The 24,348-nt window shown below is 44.7% G+C and overlaps 1 protein-coding gene across 3 annotated transcripts in view; it reads left to right on the top strand.

Moving 5' to 3' along the window:
- The first annotated feature begins 845 nt into the window (after nt 1–845).
- The window catches only part of MAK (male germ cell associated kinase), a 98,324-nt gene continuing 74,821 nt past the window's right edge, over nt 846–24,348 (top strand). For all 3 annotated transcript variants that reach the window (XM_040353714.1, XM_040353715.1, XM_040353716.1), the window contains exon 1: nt 846–961. The gene's annotated coding sequence lies outside the window, so the exon portion shown is untranslated. The remainder of the gene's footprint in view (nt 962–24,348) is intronic.

Raw genomic sequence — 24,348 nt, 5'->3', positions numbered from 1 at the left:
ACTTCAACCCCGGAAGATATTACCCTCTTCCTGACCAGAGCACGTTTTACAATTGGGCACTTTGTTGCTTTAACTCAATTGCGTGGTCATGCAATGCTGTATGCAAACAAAATTTCTGTCCTTTTTTTTCCAAAAATAGAGCTTTCTTTTGGTGGTATTTGATCACCTCTGTGATTTTTTTTTTTTCGCTATTAACAAAAAAAGCAACAATTTTGAAAAAAATAATGTTTTACTTTTTGCTATAATAAATATCCCCAACAATGTTTTTATAAAACAAATTTCTTCATCAGTTTAGGCCAATATAAATTCCTTCTACATATTTTTGGTAAAAAGAAAAATCGCAATAAGCGTATATTGATTGGTTTGCGCAAAAGTTACAGCGTCTACAAACTATGGGACATTTTATCAAGGGGTCACGGCACTAGAGGGGTTGAGAATCACTGCGCTAGGTGCACCAACACTCTCCAGATTACACTCTGCTCCCCTATAGTGTACAGTCTGCGATGCTGTACAATAATACAACGCTAGGTGGCGACAAATACACTGCTATTGTTTCCATACACTGGCTGATGCTGGAGCAGCACTCCATTCCAGGATTATTTTATTTCTCTCCCCCACGCCTGAAGATCGGATTAACACTGCATTACCACGAGGTTACCAAAACGTCCAAATTCCGTTTTGCACCCCTCCAATCATAAAGGTCCAGCCCGCTCGTCGCCATGGTCACTGCTTGAGCCCGCAATGACCTCACCGGCCAGTGCCAACACAAGTCCCCAGCGCCCCACTCCGCCCCTTTTCTCTTTTAATCCAATGGCATCAACAAGCGCCTTACAGGCTCGGCTCCTCCCACGTGCACTGTGTGATGTTACCAGGGAGACGAGTCACACATTAACAGGTTCTGGGGAGCCGAGGAGCGAATCACGTGACTGGGGAGCGCCTTATCAAGGCCAAGGAGCAACAGGTGAGAGGAGATGAGGGGGGTCGTGGTCCTGTATGATTTCTAGGGAATGTTCTAGATGGAAGCGGGTGTGTATGTGTGCTTGTATGGAATCCTCATACACCTGTCTGAGGGATGACCAAATCCTCCACTGACTTCCCTGTACATTCATTTACAACACATACAGTACATGTTTACATGGCAAGGTGTGTAAGACCGAGCGCTGCTCATTGGCTCCTAGGTTTACTTTTCTTATTTTGTGTTTAGGTTTGATTGTTAATATTTTGAATATTATAATATATAGCAGTGGCGGCTGGTGCTCAAAATTTTTGGGGGGGTGCAAACGGAAAAAAAAGTTACAGCCTCACTGTGCCCATCAAATGCAGCCACTGTACCATCAATTGTCACCACTGTTCCATGCCATCAAACGCAGCCACTGTGCCATCAATTCGCACCACTGTGCCATGCCATTAAATGCAGTCACTATGCCATCGAACGCAGCCACTGTGCCATGAATTGTCACCACTGTTCCATGCCATTAAACGCAGCCACTGTGCCATCAATTCGCACGACTGTGCCATGCCATTAAATGCAGTCACTATGCCATGCCATCAAATGCAGCCACTGTGCCATGAATTGTCACCACTGTTCCATGCCATTAAACGCAGCCACTGTGCCCTTTAATTGTCACCACTGTGCCCTTTAATTGTCGCCACTGTGCCCATTGTTGCCACTGTGCCCATTGATGTCACCGTGCCCTTTAATTGTCGCCACTGTGCCCATTGTTGCCACTGCGCCCATTGATGTCACTGTGCCCTTTAATTGTCGCCACTGTGCCCATTCATGCCGCTGGGCCAATTGTGCCCATTGTCCCCACTGTGCCTATTGTCGCCACTGTGCCCATTCATGCCACTGTGCCAATTGTCCCCACTGTGCCTATTGTCGCAACTGAGCCTATTGATGTCACTGTGCCCTTCGTCGCCGCTGTGCCTTGTAAAATGCCCCTCCCCCCCCGCCCGGCACTTACCTTTACTGGAGTCAGCCATCCACGTCCTCGACCCTGAGTCAGCCATCCACGTCCTCGACCCTCGATGTCTTCTCCCGCCCTCGATGACGCTTCAGCCAATCAGGTTACCGATAGCCAGAACCGGCCAACCTGATTGGCTGAGACGCCTGTCAGTCTTATCCAAGGAACGCACCCCCCGTACGTTCCGAGGATAAGCTTCCAGGGACCCGAGGGCTGTACGCTGGCTCTGATAGGCACTTCCGTACAGCCAACCAGCTGCCGTTATTCAGATGGTCGTCGCTCATATCCGGCCATCTGAATAGAACAGCGGCAGCGGCGACAATAACATAGATTTGTGCAATGCATGTTATTAGACTCAGTGGCGGTGAGAGCCAGAGGGGGCGGCGCTCCAGCGCCCTCTATGGATGATCCGCCGACAGAATTCTCACCGCTCCAGGTGAGCCTCGTGATGATCAGGGGTTTGTTGAACCATGACTAAGCACTGACGCCAGTGCGAAACGTTGGCCATACTGATTTTTGTGGGCTTGCAGTGACTGTATGCACAGTTGAAAATAAAGACATCTCTTTTAAAGAAAATTTTGGAGTGTGGCTGTCCAGCTTTTGTTCTTTTGTTTTTTGCTATGGATGATCCGCCACTGTGTGTGTGTGTGTGTGTATGTATGTGTATATATATATATATATATATATATATATATATATATATATATATATATATATATATATATATATATATATACTGTGTATAGGTATATCTACACAGTGTGTGTGTGTGTATATCCTTCCTGCTGTAGACGTGACATCAGGATGTAATATGATGAGGTCATCGTACATCTGTGGTGAAGCAACGTCAATGCATTAGAATTCCCCATCAAGTGTCCATTGGAGTTACTAAAGATCTCCACCAGCAGCATGGAGATCCCCATATTGGAGGTTGTTGGTTTTGCAGCTCAGGTTCCATATTTTCGTTATAGATCCCCTCATGTTGACTTTGTTTTGTAGTGCTTAATTTTTCCTTTTAGCTTTAGCATCGCAAGAGCCACAAGACTGAAAAAACATTAAAGAGGAAGTAAACCCTCTCTTTAAAAAAAAAAAAAAAACCCTGCAAGACAAAGGCATAATGAGCTAGTATGCCAAGCATACTAGCTCATTATGAATTACTTACCTGAGAACGAAGCCCTCGCAGCGGTCCTCGGACACCTCCTCCGTCGCCGCCATGATACCCGGAGTGACTTCCGGGTATCGCTGCTCTGGCACTGTGACTGGCCAGAGCAGGGATGATGTCACGGCAGTGATGGCATGATCACCTTCACAAGCGGCACGCTCTGTGCACCTGCGCCGTTGTTGACATCGGTGCCGTCTTTCTTGCAAATATCTCCTTAACAGTGTAGGTTTAGGAGATATTTCTTTCACCTATAGGTAAGCCTTAATCTAGGCTTACCTGTAGGTCAAAGTGGTCTGTAAAGCCGCGTACACACGATCAGTTCATCCGATGAGAACGATCTGATGGACCGTTTTCATCAGTTAACCGATGAAGCTGACTGATGGTCCGTTGCGCCTACACACCATTGGTTAAAAAAACAATCGTGTCAGAACACGGTGACGTAAAACACAACAACGTGCTGAAAAAAAGGATGTTCAATGCTTCCAAGCATGCGTCGACTTGATTCTGAGCATGTGTGGATTTTTAACTGATGGTCGATAGGTTTTGTCGTATCGGTTAGGAATCAATCGGTTAAATTTAAAGCAAGTTGGCTTTTTTTAAACCGATTGTTAAATAACCTATGGGGCCCACACACGATCGGTTTTGACCGATGAGAATGGTCCATCAGACCGTTGTCCTCTGGTTAACCTATCGTGTGTACGAGGCCTTAGGGTTTACAACCACTTTAACCCAGGAGTGTCTTCAGCCCAAGATGGCTATGGATGCAGCCCAACACAAGATTGTAAACTTACTTAAAGTGAAGGTTCCCCCTAAAATTCAGAAGACTGGTTACACTGCGGTTAGGCTGTTTTTTTTTTTTGTACATACCTCGATCTCGCCGTTTCATCCCTCGGCTTCCGGTTATGATTCTTGTGGGGCTGGGCATTCCTAGTTGATTGACGTTCCTCCGACCGGCGCATACTGCGCGTCACGACTTTCCGACAGAAGCCGAACGTCATTGCGCAGGCGCCGTATAGAGTCGGCTCTATACGGCGCCTGCGCAGCGACGTTCGGCTTCCTTCGGAAAGTCGTGACGTCGAGTATGTGTCGGTCGGAGGAACGTCAATCAACTAGGAACGCCCAGCCCCACAAGAATCATAACCGGAAGCCGAGGGATGAAACGGCGAGATCGAGGTATGTACAAAAAAAAAAAAACAGCCTAACCGCAGTGTAACCAGTCTTCTGAATTTATTGTTAGAATTTTTTTTAGGGGGAACCTTCACTTTAAAGAAGAGATCCAGCCCCCCTCCCCCACTAAAAATGTAGGCCTTATGCACACTGGATGTTTTTTGAAATTTTTACAGCAGCTGTTTTGGGCAGTGGCGTTTTTGAGCAGTAACAAAAAACGAGTGGGTTCTGAGAGACGTTTTTCAGCTGTAAAAACGATCCAACGTTGATAAACGCTCAAAAACTTTGCTTACCATCGCAATAGCGATAGCGAAAAATCGCTATTGCAAAAACGTTGAAAAACTTACTACAAAGCTAATGGCGTTTTTATAACGTTATTTTAACACCCAGTGTGCATGAGGCTCCAAAGTCAGTAGCTACAAATACTGCAGCTGACTTTTAATATATGAACACTTACCTGTCCAGCACTGCAGCCGCCATTGCCGGTAGCGGAACCAAGCAATGAAGCCTTTCAGCTTCACAGCCAGGTCCCTACTGCTTATGCGCGAAGCACGCTGCGCTTTCTAATTGGTCCGGCGGCAGGGGAGGGGGCTGAACTTCCGAAGGATAGTGCCACAGCCCCATCTCCTGGAAGTGGGGACAGGTACCTGTCAAAAACAGGTACCCATCCCCCCCCCCCCACACACACACAGTTCGCTTTAACCACTTACCGACCAGGCTTTTCTGGTACTTTTTGTTTACAAGTTTAAATCAGTATTTTTTTGCTAGAAAAATACTTAGAACCCCCAACCATTATACTTTTTTGGCAAAGACCATAGGGAATAAAATGGAGATTCTTTCAATTTTTTATGTCGCACAGTATTTGTGCAGCGAGTTTTCTTATTTATTTTACTTTTTATTTTTACACCGCCCCTTATCACTTTTATAACTATAACAAAGAACTTAAACATCCTCTTTATGAAGAGGCAAGAAGATAAAAGAGATTTTTTTGATCTTTTGCTTTAAAAAAAAATCATTTACTTCTAGCTCGGACCAGAAGTGACGTCATGTGTTGCTTCGGTCCTCCCCAGGTGATCAAGGAGAACCCACTTTTTGATCCTCTATGGCAGGGGTCCCCAAACTTTTCAAATAAAGGGCCAGTTTATTGTCCTTCAGACTTTAGGAGGGCCGGATTGTGGCCAGCAGGGGCAGAAAATGTCACAGGCTCAGCATGAGTGAGAATAAATATGGCCTCAGGGTTAGTGGTTAATAGGAGGAGGAGTAATGTCCCTCTTAGTAGGAGGAATAGTATCCCATCATTGGTATCGGTGGAAGAAATAGTGCCCCATTGTTGGTGTTGGTGGGAGCAATAGTGCGTCATATCAGTGAGAGGAATAGTGCCCCAAGGGCCAGATAAAGGCTAGCAAAGGGCCACATTTGGCCCTCGGGCCACAGTTTGGAGACCCCTGGTCTACGGGACTAGCCGACTGCACCATTGGATCGTTTCTCTGGCTTTTGAAAGCTTTCCAGCAGCTCATGAGCCACTTGGAATGCTTTAATCAGAAACCCAGCTGCTGGCTGAAGAAAAATATACCGGGGTTATGGCTGATAGCTTCAGCCTTAACCACAGTAAACCACTTCAAAGCCACAATGTTTATATATGTGTTTTGAGGTGGTTACTGTTGATTTATTATTTTTTTTTCAAAAAAAATGCATTTTCACTTAGTGAACACGTGCAGCCAAAGAAAAATTTGATAGTGTCTCTTTACTGAACTTTTATGAGTTTTATCTTCTCAAATAAAAATCTCCCGCTCCTCACAATCACCCCTTATTCATGTCATCAGTTTTCAGCAGCACTGATATTTGTGAGCAACTATTTTCAAGGAAGAAGCGCACGAAGGGCAACATTAGAACCAAAAGATCTGATGAGCACCTTGAGAATTCATTAAGAATCGCTACTACATCCATCGATATAGATATTGATGTGTTAATTTATCAAAAACAGTGTTAAATAACGCTCTAGCTTTATATTGCCCTCTTTGACACTTGTACGACTTGTCCTGCGACTTGTGACTGCAAAGTCGCATGACAAGTCGTTCCCCATGATTTCCAATGACAACCATTCATATTAGTATGACTTCAAGTCGTGCCAAGTTCAAAGTAGGCCCTGCACTACTTTGGTCTGACTTTGACGCCACTTACACAGGCATTCCATAAAATCGTGGAAAAAAATTTTGTCAAAATCACGTGACTTTGAAGTCGCGGTACTGTGAATGGGGCCTTATAATAAAAAATATTACAAAAAAAATACATTTTATTACCCAGATAGGTACATACTCTATTTGTATCAACGATTGGTAACTTGTGATCTGCTCGACTTTTCCTGCTCATCAGCTATCCTTATTGTTGGTGTATTTTATGTGTGTAATTCAACATAAATGGTGCACTGTTCCAAGATAAATGTTGAAAAATACACCCCTTAACCCCTTGATGACAGCCGTATGCAAACATGTGGCTTCTCGGGCCTGGTCCTTAGTGCAGATGGGCACTGCGTGCTCCCGTCACAGTTACAATTGCCTAACTCGGGGCTCTTCAAACTATGGCACTCCAGTTGTTCAGGAACTACAAAAAAAACTATACTCCTCCACCTTTTATGGCTGTAGCATCAATCTGATGTTGCATCTGTCCCCAGCCAGATCTAAACCTGAGAACTAAGCGATCACATGACATCTGATCACTCAATTCTCAGTCTGCTCTGAGCATTTTCAGTCATGGTTCTCTGCTCTGCCCCTCCAGTGCTCATTGGAGTGGCGGGCTGTGGAGGGGGCGGGAGCAGCTGGCTAAGGCTCTCAGCAGTGCAGTGAGAGGCTGAGCCAGCTGCCAGTCATGTGTCTGGGTGGATTCCGACATTATTGTTAGGATACATTCAGAATCTGAGGCAGCTCGATGATGTCAGCCAACAGTAAGCTTTAGCACTCCTGTGACCAGGAAGGGAAGTATCGCTAAACAAGCTTTGGCTATACTTATTATTTATTTAATTTTTAATATTCAAAGCAAACTTTTTTTCTGAGAATTTACTTTGAAAAACACCACCCTAGAATTTATGGCCATGGCTATCTTGAGTTAGGACAGATGATTCATGTAGCATTTACTTCCTGAAATTCATCAGCCCTTGGCTCAGGAATACAGGCAGGAGGGTGTGCTTAACTGAGAAAACGCAGCTAGGCTCTGTTTCCTTGTGTGCAACTTGTAATGCGACTTTTGACACAAAGTTGCATGACAAGTCACAGCCCATTGATTTCATTTGCACCCATTCCCATCTATGTGACTTAAAGTTGCAGCAACTTTGAAAAGGTTCCTGCACTACTTTGATGCAACTTTTGATACATAGACTGTAAAGTTGGATCAAAGCTGCACTCAAAGTTGGATCAAAGTCACACTCCAAAGTCGCACTCTAAATCGCGTGACTTTGGGGTCACAGTAGTGGAAACATAGCCTAAGGGTCCATTCACATTAATGCGTTTTTTGATGCATTTTGCAGAAATGCAGGGACATTTTTTAACACAAAAAATTGCCGGCTAAAAATAAAATTATAAAATATATTACGTGGTCATGCAAAGCTGTTTTCAAATGAAATGTTTATCATTTTTTCCCCACAAATAGAGCTTTCTTTTGGTGGTATTTGATCGCCTGAGTGTGTTTTTTTTCTTTATTATATAAACGAAAAGAAAACGTAAGCTTTGGGGGAAAAAATATACTTTCTGTTATAAAACATATCAAATAAAAAAAAAATGTAAAAAATCGAATTTCTTCAAAAATATACATTAAAATGTATTCTGCTACATATTTTTTGGTAAAACAAATCCCAATAAGTGTATATTATTTGGTTTGTGTGAAAGTTATAGCATTTACAAACTCTGGTATATACTTCTTTTTTTTTTTTGTATATACAGTACTAGTAGTGGTGGTGATCAGCAACGTATAGCAGGACTGTGATAGCACAGCAGGCAACCAGACAATGACACTTTGTGGGCACTCACTAACTGACATTGCCAGTGACATTGATACAGTGATCAGTGCTAATTAATATACATATATACTGTCACTGTACTAATGACACTGGCTGGGAAGGAGTTAACATCCAGGGGCAATAAAGGATTTAATTGTGTGCCTAGCAAGTGTTAATGTGATTACTGTGTGCTGCTTTGTACTGCAGATTGATTTATCGCTTTTTCCTGCTTATTGCGTTTTTTTGTTGTTGTTTGTTTTTACCAAAAATATGTAGAAGAATATGTATCGGCCTAAACTGAGGGGGAAATCTTTTTTTTTAGAGTTTTTTGGGGGATATTTATTATAGAAAAAAGTAAAAAATATTGCATTTTTTTCCCTCAAAATTGTCGCTTTATTTTTGTTTATAGTGCAAAAAAATACCAGTTACTCACCGGTAGCTGTTTTTCTATGAGTCTTACAGGACGGCACCTTGAGAGTAGACTGGCTTCACCTGACAGGAAACACAATCAAAAAGAGGTTTAAAAACCCCGCCCCTCCCCGTGCACCTCAGTTCGTGATAAAGTAACCACCATAAGAGCACGGGAACCAGTATATGAAAATACAAACCATACAAAGTCATCAGGGTGGGAAATAGGCCTGCCGTCCTGTAAGACTCATAGAAAAACAGCTACCGGTGAGTAACTGGTATTTTCTCGAGTCGTCTTCCAGGACGGCACCTTGAGAGATAAGCAAGTAACCCTCAGGCCTACCTTAGGGCGGGACCACTGCCTGCAGGACTCTTCTGCCAAACGTCAAGTCTTGGGGTGACAGGAGTTCCACTCGGTAGTGTTTTAGAAAGGTGTTCTGGCTTGACCACGTTGCTGATCTACAGATTTGTTCCACTGAAACTCCTGCTCTCTCTGCCCAGGAGGTTGCTATAGATCTCGTGGAATGTGCCTTGACCTTGGGTACTGTTTTGCCAGCCTTACTGTATGCTACTGAAATTGCCTGTCTTATCCATCTAGATATGGAGGCTCTAGATGCTTGGCAACCCTTTTTCTGTCCTGAAAAGTTGATTAGCAAGTGTGATGAGCGTCTGAACTCGCTCACTCTTTCTAAATAAATTAACAAACAGCGTCTTACATCCAAACAATGAAAGGTTCGTTCTCTTTCATTCTGTGGGTTTGCACAAAAAGAAGGAAGTATAATTTCTTGTGACCTATGAAACTTCGTTGCCACCTTAGGTAGATACAGGGGATCCTGACTTAGGACTACCCTGTCCTCGAATAAACGAAAATAAGGCTCTTTGATTGAGAGCGCTTGCATGTCTCCTATTCTTTTGGCCGTGGTGATGGCCAAAAGAAAGGAGAATTTAAATACTAACAGCCTAATCGGAATGCTGTCTATCAAACGGAGGTTTGGATAGCTGGTCTAACACCAGGGAGAGGTCCCAAGGGGGAACTCTGGATATCTGTATAGGTGACAACCTATCCCTGGCCGTCAGGAACCTCTTAATAAGAGGATCCAGAGCCAGCCTCTTGTCTAAAAAGTTGGACAAGGCGGCAACCTGTACTCTTAGGGTTCTCGTAGCTAGACCTAGATCTACCCCTTCCTGAAGGAACTCCAAGATAACTGATATTTCGGGTAGTGGAGCTTGTCTTGCCGCGCACCAGCGTGAAAACACTCCCCAGGTCTTGGCATAGATCTTCCTTACGACTCGCTAAGAGGGTATCTATTACCTTCTCTGAGCAACCCTTCCGCTGCAGGTTCCACCTCTCAAGTACCAGGCCGTCAGACTGAAAAAGCCTGGCTCTGGATGAAAGATCGGCCCCTGCCGCAGAAGGTCCACCCGGACCGGGAGAGGGAGGGGAGGAAGGACTGACCACTGTTCTAACATTGGAAACCAAGATCTTTTGGGCCACCAGGGAGCGATCAGGATCAGCTTCCCTTGTGAACGACTCAGTTTTTGCAATACCCTCGGGATCAGATTCAGGGGAGGGAAGGCATAGGCTAGGTAAAATGTCCAGGCCTGGGCCAACGCGTCCACACCCTCCGATCCCGGGAGAGGGAGAAGAACCTTTCTATCTTCTTGTTCCTCCTGTGAGCAAAGAGGTCTATTTCTGGGATGCCGAAATGATGACATACCCAATTGAAGACCTCCTGACTTAGTTCCCACTCTCCCTGGAGAATGGGTTGGCGGCTTAGAAAGTCCGCTTCTAGGTTTAGGACTCCCCTGATGTGAACTGCTGACAGGGAGGGGACCCTCTGTTCTGCCCAGCCTAGAATTTCTAGGGACAACCTTGGGAGCGAACGGGACCTGGTGCCTCCCTGATGGTTCAGAAACGCCACCGTGGTCGCGTTGTCGGAGAGAATTTGTATTTCTTGGTTCAGGATTCTCTCCTTGAACGCTTCCAAGGCTCTTCCGACCGCTGATAATTCTCGGAAGTTGGAAGATGACTCCCTTTGGTGTCGATCCCAGGAACCCTGGGCCTGTAGGCCCGCCATGTGGGCTCCCCATCCCCAGGAGCTGGCATCCGTGGTTATCCTGAGGGGGTTTGACTGGTTCCACTGAAGGCCTCTTCCCAAGTTCCGAGGAATGAGCCACCACTCTAGAGTGTTCTTTACCGACTCTGGAATGGAGACCCTGGAGTCTAGGGATGTTTCCTTCCCGTCCCAGGAGGAGAGGAGGAAGGCCTGTAGTGGCCTGTAGTGGAGCTGGGCCCACGGAACTGCAGGGATGCATGAGGTCATAAGTCCCAACAGCCTCATGATCTCCCTGAGTGAAATATCTGCTGTTCCCCTGACAGACCTGACCACTGAGATGAGTCTCTGGACCTTGTCTACTGGTAGAAGAAGCTTTTTCTCTAAGGAATCTATTAAGAATCCCAGATAGATCTTTCTCTGTTCTGGGAGGAGAGAAGATTTTTCTCTGTTTATAATCCATCCTAAGGATTCCAGTGTAGTCAGGACGGTGGTCAGGTCCGTGAGAAGAAGTGCTCGACTGGGATTGAACAGCAGCAGATCGTCGAGGTAGGGAACAAGGGAGATGCCCTTCAGATGTAGAAAGGCGACCACCTCTGCTAGCACCTTTGTGAAAACTCTTGGGCTGGAGGCAAGCCCAAAGGGAAGAGCGGTGAATTGCCAGTGTTGGATCCCCTGAGGGGAAACAATGGCGAATCTCAGGAATCTTTGATGGTCCTGGTAAATGGGGACATGGAGGTAGGCGTCCTTCAGGTCTATGGTTATCATAAATACCCCTTCTAAAAGAAGTCCTTTGAGACTGTAAATGTTCTCCATGCGGAACCTCTTGTAGAGGAGATAAGTATTCAGGGGTTTTAAGTTGATGATTAGACGGAATTTTCCCGAGGGTTTTGGTACTACGAAGATGTGAGAGTACACCCCCTGACCCTGTTGGTCTACCGGAACTGGGACTATGACCCCCTGTTGTGCTAGGTCTGACACATTCCCTAGAAGGCTTGCCGCTTTGAGGGGATTTTGGGGTAAATGAGTGAGGAGGAAAATTGGTGGGGGAAGATGGCGGAATTCCAATCTGTAGCCTTCCTTCACTATCTGCAAAATATGAGGACTCCGTGTTATGCTTTCCCAAGCTGGAAGAAATCGGGAGAGCCTTCCCCCGACTCTCGAGTCACTTGGAGTCTTTCCCAGCGGGTTTAGGATCAGGGAAAAGGATTCCCCCTTTTGGTTTATCCTTTCCTGTGATCCACCTCCTATTAAAGGCCACTCTTCGGTCTGAAGGTCGGTTTTTATTCTGGGGGCCTCGAAAAAATCTCCTCCTATTTTGTTTAGGTTTGGGAGGGAACCGTTTACCCTTTTCTGAGGCCCTAGTTAGAGCCTGGTCTAAACCTGTCCCAAAGAGGAGGGATCCCTCAAAGGGCAGGGCACAGAGACGGGATTTGGAGGCCAAATCTCCTTCCCATGTTTTGAGCCATAGTGCCCTTCTTGAGGCGTTAATAAGAGCGCCCGTTTTAGCAGAGGCTCGATGCGTCTGCTAGATAGGCGACAGCGCTACCTATGACTCTAAGGGAATCTCGGATATCCTTAAACTTTGAAGTCTGCGGGATATGTTCCAACATCCTGGATAGCCAGGTATCCGTATTCCTGGCAATGCAGGATGAGGCCAGGGCGGGCCCAAGGGCTGCCGCATTAGCCTCCCAGGCCCTGCGAAGGGAGGTCTCTGCCCGTCTGTCTAGTGAATCTTTTAAATTCCCAGCATCCTCAAAGGAAAGGTCAGACTGTCTAGACAGTTGAGCTAGGGAAGCGTCTAGTTTAGGGATTTTGAAAAATTTGTTTTCTAGTTCCTCCTTAAAGGGACAGCGCCTTTTCCAGGTTTTGTACTTTAGTAACTTATTTTCAGGTTCAGCCCACTCTCTTAGAACTAAGTCCTGAAGAGATTGGTGAACTGGGATAACCTTTGGCTGGGGTTTAGCCAAACCCTGGTACAACTTATCCTGTGCTGACACTAGTTCGGCCGGCTGCTGAATCCCCTCAGAGGTATAGATAGCCGCCAGTAAACCACCCATGTCATCCGCTGAAAAAATGAATTTGCCTGATCTAGCATCTTCATCCTCCTCATCTGTCTGGCTATCAATGAGACCTTCTTCCTGAGCCTCTGAATCCTCAGAGTCTGACAGAAGAACGTCCCTAGCCCTCAACAATCTTGGAGCCGAGGTGGATAAGCTTTCCTGTGAGGAGGGTCCAGCTGCTAGGGGATCAGGTTCTTTGGTTTTTAGGACTTCCTTAAACTCCTTTAATGTGGAAAGCATTTCTGACTGAACCGTCAGGAATTCTTTCATTATTAGCGAAGTTTCCTTCCCTGTGAGTTTTTGAATGCACTTAGCACACAAAAGCTTGGAATAGTCTGTGGCTAGCTTAATGCTACAATTCCCACATCTTTTAGCTTTAGATGTATGTTTAGCAGAAACACTAGAAGCCTCCCCCTGGGCAGTAACCTCTTCCCCTGAAAGTAAAAGACAAGGCTTTAATACAAAAGGAGTAGGGGAAGGGAAGGGGGGTGTGTGGGGAATAAGGACCCAGTCCAAGTGCCCCAATGAAGTTTTTTAGAGGTAGACTCACCCCTGGTGGGTTCCTCTGCAGCAGCGGTTAGTGCCGGGCGGTCCTCACGCTCCATGGCACCGTCGAATCGGGCGCCACTCTCTCCCCTGCTGCGCTCCGTGCGTGTGAGCTAACGCCGATGGCGGCCGCCATTTTGGTGAAGACCGGAACCGGAAGTGCGTCATCACCATGCGCCGCCATCGACGCAGCGTCGAAAATGCTGGCTCCACTGAGAAACGAGCCTGGGAGAACAGCAGCCGAGTCCACAGCGCGGAGATGCGTCTTTACCCGGCCCAGCAGGTAGGAGGACGCTCGGGAGAGAGGGATTCCAGCCACCTAGGTGTTCTGAGGTAGACACTAACCCAGATACACCTAGCAGGGGGGGGTTTCCAAACAAAGTTTTCCTTTAGCTCCCCCCCCCCCTCAATACGGGGAGACCCTCTGGACAGGCAATAGCCTCACTGAGCTCAAGGCCTCCCAGGACCCATGGCTCATATTCCAGGAGGGGGACCACCAGCCCCAGGCCTTAGGTCTTTTTAGAAAACAAAAAAAACGTTTCGCTGGGGGAAACACAATCATGAACTGAGGTGCACGGGGAGGGGCGGGGTTTTAAAACCTCTTTTTGATTGTGTTTCCTGTCAGGTGAAGCCAGTCTACTCTCAAGGTGCCGTCCTGGAAGACGACTCGAGAAATAAAAACCGCAGAGGTGATCAAATACCACCAAATGAAATCTCTATTTGTGGGGAAAAAAAGGACGTAAATTTTGTTTGGGAGCCACGTTGCATGACCGTGCAATTGTCAGTTAAAGCGTAGCAGTGCAGAATTGCAAAAAGTGGCCTGATCTTTGGCCAGCGAAATGGTCCGGGGCTTAAGTGGTTAAATATGAGATCTGGGGTAAAAAAAGACCTCAGATCTCATATTTACACTAAAATGCAATAAAAACTAAAAAAAAATTTAGTTTGAATTTTTTTTTTTTCCCTTTTAAGAGCTATGGGCAGAAGTGACATTTTGATGTCACTTCCCCCCTGCTATAGTATGGAGCCGGGTGGGGGCCATCTTCCCCCCTCACTCCATACCACACAGGGAAAAAGACTAGATCGCCTCCACCCTTGCTGGTGGCTTTGGTAAGCATCAGAGGGCACCAGAGCGTGGCGGGAAGGGGGGCACCGGAGCATGGCGGGAGGGGGGGCCCTCTCCCGCCCCCGATTAAAAGTGATCTTGTGGCGAATCCGCCGCTGGTACCACTTTTATCTGAAAGCCGACTGCCCGCTGAAGAAGTGGATACCGCGGTCAATGATATTCCGCTTCAAACAGCCGATGTACATCATCGGGCGGGCGGTCGGTAACCGTTCGGCAAGTGGTTAATGCATCCTATGCATTAATGTGAAAAATGGTACTGATAATGCACACAATTTTGCCACAATTTTTTTGTGCTTATAGTGTGTTTTTTCATAGGTCATATAACTCAAAAACTGCATCAGAAATGTAACACTGAAACAATTGGAACGCCTAGTGCGCAAGGCAGTGTGAAACCCCATATTGAATGTATTATAGACAGACCAGGTAGGTTTATAAAATTTGTACATTTTATTAGAGATACGGAAAAATAAATCTAATTAAGAACAACGGTGACTTAATTAAAAACCAAAATGCATGGTACCCAAAATCACAACGGTATGTGAACCCACTGCCCTGGAAGCAAGCAGACTAGTAGTGATGCATAAAAATGTAACATTAGTGCGTTCTTTCTGCGTTTTCAATGTATTTCTAGAAGTGGCCTATTGAAGATGTGGGCACATAAGGATACAATCATTTATCTGACTTTGAAAGTTATAATTTTGTATTACAGACCCCGTGCTTCTTCATCTATATGACCATGCATGCTTTTTTTCCCTATAACCTATACATAAGAACATGTGGTAAATTGCCCTCTATTTGTCATTTAGGTAATTCTCTAATCTTATGTAAAGCGATTAGTGTTTAGTGTGTCACTAAATCTGGCCACAGACTAATCTCAATTGGATTTTTGTCTCATCACAGCTCCTTTAGGGTAGCACAATTTTCTAAAGTGAATAAAAAATGCTCTACAGTACTGAACACATTCAATGTACACAGTATTATATACCAACTTTTCCCAAACCTGGTCTTAGTTTTGGTTAACACCAGTGGCTTGAATCTGATAGTTTCTTATGTCTCTCACAGATGAGATTTACCCCCCCCCCCCCCCAGGCTATATATATTATGCAATTTTCTTACCTTCAACCACATGATGAAGGTAAGAAAATTGCTTGATTCCCCCATTAGCACAGACCGTGTTAGAGTTGCACGATTTTGGCGTAAATTAAAATAAAGAATAAAGATCACAATTCTCTCACGATTCTTGCGGCATAACATGGTCTTTCACATTATACAGAAAAATTCGGCTAACTTTACTGTTTATTTTTTTTATTAATTGAAGTATATTTGTTCCCCAAAAAATTGCGTTTGAAAGACCGCTGCGCAAATACAGCGTGACATAAAATACTGCAACAACCGACATTTTATTCTCTAGGGTCTCTCTAAAAATATATATATATATATATATAATGTTTTGGGATTCTAAGTCATTTTCTAGCAAAAAATACTGATGAACAAGTGTCAGAAATAGTTTTAGTCTTTAAAAGAGAAGTATGCGTTTTTCCCCCTCCTCCTTTTATACTTGCCCAGGGGGATTCCGCATGGGACAGATGCTGCATCTGTCCTGGTGTCTCTGGACTGGGAATCGAGCCATCTGACATCGCTGATGGCTCGATTTTTAACAGACCCTTGAGTGGAGAGCTGCTGACTGTCATTTACCAGCTCTCCTGTCTGCTCCTCTGTGGTCACTGGATTGCTGAGCTGTGGAGGGGCAGGGAGCGGCTGTCTCAGTCTCTCAGCGGCTCACTGAGAAGCTGAGACAGGCATCAGTCCTGTGGCATTGTGCTGAAAATGGGTCACAGGAGTGCAAAACGAATTGCACTCCTGTGACCCTTAGGAGAAGCCCAGCCAAACGAGCTCAGGCTGGACTTTTCCTTTAAGTGGTTAAACTGCCCTCATTTACATTCCTTTGATCTAAATGAACCAAATGATACTTTGTTTATAGTTATGCTGTTGATAAGCATTTGCCAGCTTATTTTTTCTCAGCTGTGAGTGAGCAGAGAAAGCGGAGTTCCAGCCTTTTGTATGTTTATTAAAAGTCAGCAGCTACAAAAAGTGTAGCTGCTGGCATTTAATAAACATACACTTACCTGTTCCATGGTCCAGTGACGCGCCACCCGGAGCTTCGCTCCTCTTCCCCCCCCCCCCTCTGCCGGTGCCTCCATTCTAACTGTGGGCACCCGGCCGTGACAGCTTTTAGCTTCACGGCCGGGCACTCACTGCGCATGCGCGAACGGCGCATCGCTCCCTGAGTGGACAGGCGATTGCCTGGGACCTGTCACGTGTCCCAGGGGATCACCTACAGGGAGGGGCCGTCAAAAGGCGATATGACGTATCACCTAAGCGGTCCTTGGGCGGAAGGAGGAAGTGGGACAGGAAGTCCCACTCCTACTGAAGTCCCCACTCCCCCCCCCCCCCAAAAAAAAAATTACATGCCAGATGTGGCATGTAAGGGGGCGAGGAGTGGTTTAAACGGAAGTTCCACTTTTGGGTGGAACTCCACTTTAATAGTGGAAATGCTGGATTAAGGTGGTCAGGGGGGGGGGGGGGTTGAAACGAGATCTCAATTTTTTTTAACGATTAATCTTGCAGCTCTAGTCGGTGTTGACTTGTAAACTCAGCCAAGTCTAGCTAATCGCATTCTCAATGCCACACAAAGCCATTTGACTTTCAACTGTGATTAGATGTGGTCACTTTGATTAACTTGGCATGAAAATAGCTTTCCTGGAGCATTTCAGTCCCTAATAGTGCAACTGAAGCAAACAATTAACTATGGATGGCAAGGCACTGTCAAAAGATCTCTGGGATAAAGTTGTGGGCAGGCACAAGTCAGGAGATGGATACAAAATAATTCAAAGGTTTTATCAATGCCTAGAAGCACAGTGAAGTCTATTATTAAGAAGTGGGAGGTATTTGGTACAACACAGACCCTCCCTGGATCAGGAAGTCACTCCAAACTGGATAAAAGAGCCAGGAGGAAACTGGTCAGAGAGACTACAAAGAGGCATACAGCAACTCTCAAGCAGTTGCAGGAATTTATGACAAAGAGCGGTCATTGTGTGCATGTGACATTAGTATCATAAATTCTCCACAAATAAGGCATGTATGGGAGGGTTGCTAGAAAAGACACTTCTCAGTGACGACTCAGCTTTGCCAAACGCACCTTGAAGATTCTGATGCCACATGGAAAAAGCTGTTGAGGGCAAATAATACAATTTTAGCCTCATTTGACCATAACACCAAACAAACCTGAGTCTATGATGTTAACACTGACAACATTCTCCTTGGAAGTCCTTATATGGTATGGGGGCTCTCTTGGCATGAACAGTCTCTTTTTCCACGAGGCACATTCTTTCCTTCCACAATCGCCATATTTGTTTTTTGACGGAGAGAGTTTTGAAGATGCAGTAAGAGGGAGGGGTTGGAGAATAAGGAGCTTAGGAGTGCAGTAGAAGGGCCAGCTGTCTTCACTCAATCATCTCCTGAGCCAAGATTTTAACCCTATAATGTCTTACTAACATCATTGTAACAAACTAACAGCATTGTAACATATTTTCACACATACATATGTAACATTTGAATAGCTCAGGAGGAAAGTAATCATAACACAAAAATATTCATTTTAGTACTTCAATCACAGTGGTGTGTGCCTGTGTATATACAGGAAGTAAACAGGTAGCAGCTTCAGCTGCCCACAGTTAAAATGAATGCAGCCAGACTCGGTGGAGGGAGATTTCTGCAGCATATTTGGCAAGTACAGAATCGCAGTATATATAAAATAAGCTTCAGAATGGCAAAGCTGTTTTTATTACAAATTATGTGAGCAGATTGCAGTTCCTCTTTAACCACTTAAGCCCCGGACCTTTAGGCAGCTAAATGCCCAGGCCAGGTTTTGCGATTCGGCACTGCGTCACTTTAACAGACAATTGCGCGGTCGTGCGACGTGGCTCCCAAACAAAATTGACGTTCTTTTTTTTCTCTCAAATAGAGCTTTCTTTTGGTGGTATTTGATCACCTCTGCGGTTTTTATTTTTTGCGCTATAAACAAAAATAGAGCGTCAATTTTGAAAAAAATGCAATATTTTTTACTTTTTGCTCTAATAAATATCCCCCAAAAACATATATAACAATTTTTTTTCCCTCAGTTTAGGCCGATACGTATACTTCTACCTATTTCTGGTAAAAAAAATCGCAATAAGCGTTTATCGATTGGTTTGTGCAAAATTTATAGCGTTTACAAAATAGGGGATAGTTTTATTGTTATTATTTTTTTTTTTTACTACTAATGGCGGCCATCAGCGATTTTTTTCGTGACTGCGACATTATGGGGGACACTGCTGACAATTTTGACACATTTTTGGGACCATTGTCATTTTCACAGCAAAAAATGCCATTAAATTGCATTGTTTATTGTGAAAATGACAGTTGCAGTTTGGGAGTTAACCACAGGGGGCGCTGAAGGAGTTAGGGTTCACCTAGTGTGTGTTTACAACTGTAGGGGGGTGTGGCTGTAGGTCTGACGTCATCGATCGAGTCGATCACTCGATCGATGCAGCGCCACATACCGTGTTTACATACGGCTCTCCCCGTTCTTCAGCTCCGGGGAGCGATCGCGAAGGGGCGTCTAGAAACGAATAGCCGCGCCCTCATCCCGGATCGCTCCCCGTGGGTTACCGACCGCCGCATTTACCGGGGGGGCGGTCCCGATCGGACCCCCGACCGCGGAAAGGCAGGGACGTACATGTACGCCCAATATGCCTGTACGTGCCATACATATACATGCGGCGGGCGTTAACCGGTTAAACCCTGTTTCCACACCATTTGTTTCAACATAAATCTTCCCATAGGAATATACAGTTGTGTGAAAAAGTATTTGCCCCTTCCTGAATTTTGATTTATTTTTATTTTTTTGCATATTTCTCACACTTAAAGCGGGAGTTCACCTATTTAAAAAAAAAAAAAAAATCTCCCCTTAGCTTCCTGCTCGTTCGGTCTAGGGGAATCGGCTATTTATATTAAAATATGTGCAGTACTTACCCGTTTTCGAGCTGCATCTTCTTCCGTCGCTTCCGGGTATGGGTCTTCGGGAGCGGGCGTTCCTTCTTGATTGACATTCTTCCGAGAGGCTTCCGACGGTCGCATCCATCGCGTCACTCGTAGCCGAAAGAAGCCGAACGTCGGTGCGGCTCTATACTGCGCCTGCGCACCGACGTTCGGCTTCTTTCGGAAAATCGTGACGCGATGGATGCGACCGTCGGAAGCCTCTCGGAAACCTGTCAATCAAGAAGGAACGCCCATTCCCGAAACCCATACCCGGAAGCGACGGAGAGGATGCGTCTCGTAAACGGGTAAGTACTGCACATATTTTAAAATAAATAGCCGATTCCCCTAGTAATAACGAGCAGGAATCTAAGGGGGAAAAGTGCCCTCTAAGGGTGAACCCCCGCTTTAAATGATTCAGATCATCAAACTAATTTTATTATTACACAAAGATAACCTGAGTAAATCCAAGATGTAGTTTTTAAATTATTATTTAATTTATTAAGGGAAAAACGTTGTTCAAATCCGCCTGGCCCTATGTGAAAAAGTAATTGTCCCCTCCCATGCTAAATCATGAATGAACTGTGATTAACCAACATTTTTTGGAAAGCTGAGCTAAATTTCACTTGCCACACCCAGGCCTGATTACTGCAAGAAATCACATAACGTGAAGCACACTAACGGATCACAAGGAGCCACTCATCATGCCACAATCTAAAAAAATTCAAGAACAGATTAGAAACAAAGTAATGTACATGTATCGGTCTATAAAGGTTTTCAAAGCCATTTCTGATGCTTTGGGACTCCAGTGAACCACAGGAAGAGCCATTATCCACAAAAGGAGATAACTTGGAACAGTGGTGAACCTTCCCAGATGGCCGGCCTACAGAAATTACTCCAAGAGCATGACGACGACTACCCCAGAACAAGCATCTAAAGGACTGCAGGCCTCACTTGCCTCAGGTAATATCAGTGTTCAAGATTTTTTTACATTTGGCATAAAACTGATACATCATTTCATACCAAGAGCATCATACCAACAGTCAGACATGGTGGTGGTAGCGTGATGGTCTGGGGCTGATTTGCAGCTTAAGGACCTGGACGACTTGCCATAATTGATGAAACCATGAATTCTGAGCTCTACCAGAAAATACTAAAGAAGGAGAATGTCTGGCCATCAGTTTTTGACCTCAAGCTCAAGTGCACTTGGGTTAAGCAGCAGGACAATGATCCAAAACACAACAGCAAGTCCACCACCAAATGGTTCAAACAAAGCAAAATGTAGGTTTTGGAGTGGCATAGTCAAAGCCCAGACCTAAATCCAATTGAGATGCTGTATCATGACCTTACATAGGCCGTTCATGTTGGAAAACCATCCAATGTGGCTGAATTAAAACAATTCTGCAAAGAAAAGTGGGTCAAAATTGCTCCACAGCAATGTGAAAGACTCGTTGGCAGTTATCGCAAACGCTTGATTACCGTTGTTGCTGACAAGGGTGGCGCAACCAGTTATTAGGTTTAGGGGGCAATTACTTTTTCACAATACTGTATGTGTTTTTTTTTTTTTTTTATCAGTTTTTTTACCTGTAAAACCTTTCTTGGGTAGACATCCAAAACTGATGCCCTGCATTGCTGCTAATGGGGCAGTCCACTGCCAGAGCGTACGAAAGTGCCACCATCTACATGGGAAGGGGGAGGATTAAATAAGAAAAGTGCTTTTCCTGTCCCTTGCAGTGTGGGTGCAGTCTACTGACAGGGAGAATGTTTTAGCTTTCCCAGGGCTGGGGTTTAATTATTGCTGGGCCTTTGAAACAGATCGGTAGTCAGGATCTGTATTTAATTTGAGTCTTCTAGTATCACAGTATTCTTGCTTGTTCTTTTTTTCTTTTTCTGTAATTACAGAATTTGCTCATATGTTTATCATGAGAACCAGAAAATTAGAGGCCAAAGAACAATGTGTGCTACTTGGATTGTTCAGCTGCAGGAACCAAGTGTAACGTATAATGATAGGGATAATTAAAGATTAGGTGAATGCCAAGTTACGTAGGATATCTGCAATGAAAAGATATCATCATATAATGTAACTGTCTATCTGGTTTAAGTGCATTAGCTGGCACATGAGTAAGCACAACTAGGTCACAGCCAGTACTTGAGTTCAAAACCCTAGTATGGTTCACATTCTGCAATGCAAAAAGCAGCTTATTGGGAGAAGGGTAGCAGAAACGTAATAATATGCCAATAAAATATTTCAATGATGCTTACTCCAGGTATATTCTGTAATTTTGGCAAAATTATTTTTCTGTATGAACAATTTATTTTTATATTCAAGTGATTGTGGTTGAGATGAAATTTTTTTTTTTCATAAGTTGTACCTGTCTATCTGCTGTTTTCTCTTCTCTACATCCGTTCAAAGTGCTGAATTCATAAGCTTGTCTCTGAGTTAAAAAGATGGCGTATAGCTAAAATTACACTCCGCAGAGATCAACCAGGAGATCTCTGAGAGGTGATTGGAGGGACGAGACACACCCCCCTTCTCACAAAAACAGAGCTGAGGCTGTCAACCTGCTGGAGCACCCTCCCCTGTCACCATTTTTCTCTTGGTGTCAGGAAAATTTGTCAGAAGTGATTTGTGCTGATAGCAGAGGAACAAGGCAGCAGACAGAAATGGAAACTTAGGGATTGATTTACTAAAACTTAAAGTGGATGTAAACCCGCAATTTTGTATATATTTTTTTTGCTGTCACAATGTACAGTATAAGATTTTCGATCATCTGTGCCCAGTCTTGCCACACATTAAGTTAATTCAATTTAATCCAGCTCTGAGCAATCCTCTTTTATTGTTCAGTGAAATAAAACGGACTTACAGAGAAAAACCTTGGTCCGTTCCGCCCCCTTGCTGTGAGTGACAGGTTATTTACGTATCTCATGCACTAGCCTGGAGACAGGCATTATTTTTTAATTCCCACCCCCACGCCTTTTCTGAAGTCATGTGGTTACTTTTCTGGATTTTGACTGGATGTTGGTGATCGTAGCAGAATACATAGGAAAAAATGCATGTTGACAAGGGGAGTGTAAAGGTGGGCGGAGAGTCTACTGACATCACGACTCCACCCACCGAGCTCCAGACAACAGATCCACCCTCAGAATCTGCAGTTTTTCAGTTCTTATAACAGACAGAGGGGAGACATTTGACAGGTAAGGATACAAGCAGGAGGCATCTATATCTTTATAGATCAGCACTATGGCAGTAGTTTAGAAAGGATGAGAGGGGGTTTAAATCCATTTTAAGAGTGCAAAATCTGGTGCAGCTGTGCATGGTAGCCAATTAGATTTTAACTTCAGCTTGTTCATTTAAGCTTTGACAAAAAAAAAAAAAAAAAAATGGAAGCTGATTGGTTTATATGTAGAGCTGCCCCAGATTTTGCACTTTCCAGTTTTAACTTCAACTCTTTATTGCCCTTAATTGAGAAAAGTATACCCTATAGAGCAGGGATGTCAAACTCAATTTCATCGAGGGCCGCATCAGCATTATGATTGCCCTCAAAAGGGCCGGTTGTATGTGTAAAATTAGATGTCCAGCGCATCCCCTCCCCTTTTCATTAGATGTTAAGAGCCACCCCACCATCAGAAGTTGAGTCCCCCACTCTCCCTTACATCACAGTGCACCCCCTTACCTTAAGCTGCTGCTGGGAAGAAGCTAGATGCATTGCTTAAAAGCAGAAAGTAAGGGTCTTGAGGAGGACCAGAGGAGGACGAGGGCCACATGAAATGGCCTGGAGGGCCAGATTCGGCCCGCAGGCTTTGTTTTTGACACCTGTGCTATAGAGGGTATGTTTTGTTCATATTTGATGTCTGAAGTTTTACAACCACGTTAAGCGTAGAAAGCTTAGTTGCTGAATTTTCTGGATCCAAATGGCGACAACAGGGCTTAGACAAAAATAAGTATACAGCTCACCCTTTCTTATGCTTCCTCTCCTTGTCCCTGGAAAACATCAGTCTCCTTCCATAAGTGCAATATAGCGTCCAGCACTTAGTAGCTCTTTCAGAATCTTCTTTTATTTAGGTTGTGAGATCTACAGACAAGGTTTAGCCTTTTACGCTGCCAGAGCCGTTTTGTGTTTTTACCCACACATGTCTAAAAAAATCACTTTAGCCCTTAGGTTTACACATTACCTCCAAACATTATATATTTTCTGAAAGCAGACACCCTAGACAATTAAATAGTAGTAGTTGCACATTTTTTTGCACGATATTACTGCAGTGGTCTAGGAAATGCAACATTTCAGTAAAGAACACACTAAAGTGCAAATGCAATAAATTACCCACATTTTTGGGTAAATAGATACTCAATATGTCAAACCTTAAATTTGTGTGTGCCCATGAAATGGCATTAGTAATATAATCTCTCTCGTGTTACGGAGGAGGTCTGGTGCTAGAATTACCGCTCTCGCTCTGGCGTGCACAGCAGTGGCGTAACTAGAGACTTCAGGGCCCCGGTGCAAGATATCATGAAGGCCCCCCCCCCCCCCCCCCTGAAAAGCCTGATTTTGATACTTAATTTTTCTACACTGTACAACAAAGTAAAAGGGGGGGGGGGGTGGCTGCAGCGGCAGTGATGGTTAAGGATGAGCTCCGGCGTGTTCGCATTGAACACGTGCGGAGCCCGCCAGGAAGTCGGCACCCGCGCTGCGCTAATCACAGCCAGGCAGACATTTCCCGATCTCTGCAGCCGAGCATCGGGAAATGTCTGCCTGGCTGTGATTAGCGCAGCGCGGGTGCTGACTTCCTGGCGGGCTC

This window comes from Rana temporaria, chromosome 5 (assembly GCF_905171775.1).
Source record: "Rana temporaria chromosome 5, aRanTem1.1, whole genome shotgun sequence".
Lineage (NCBI taxonomy): Eukaryota > Metazoa > Chordata > Amphibia > Anura > Ranidae > Rana > Rana temporaria.
Note: the sequence above shows the minus strand (reverse complement) of the source record. Positions and strands in the feature narration are given on the sequence as shown.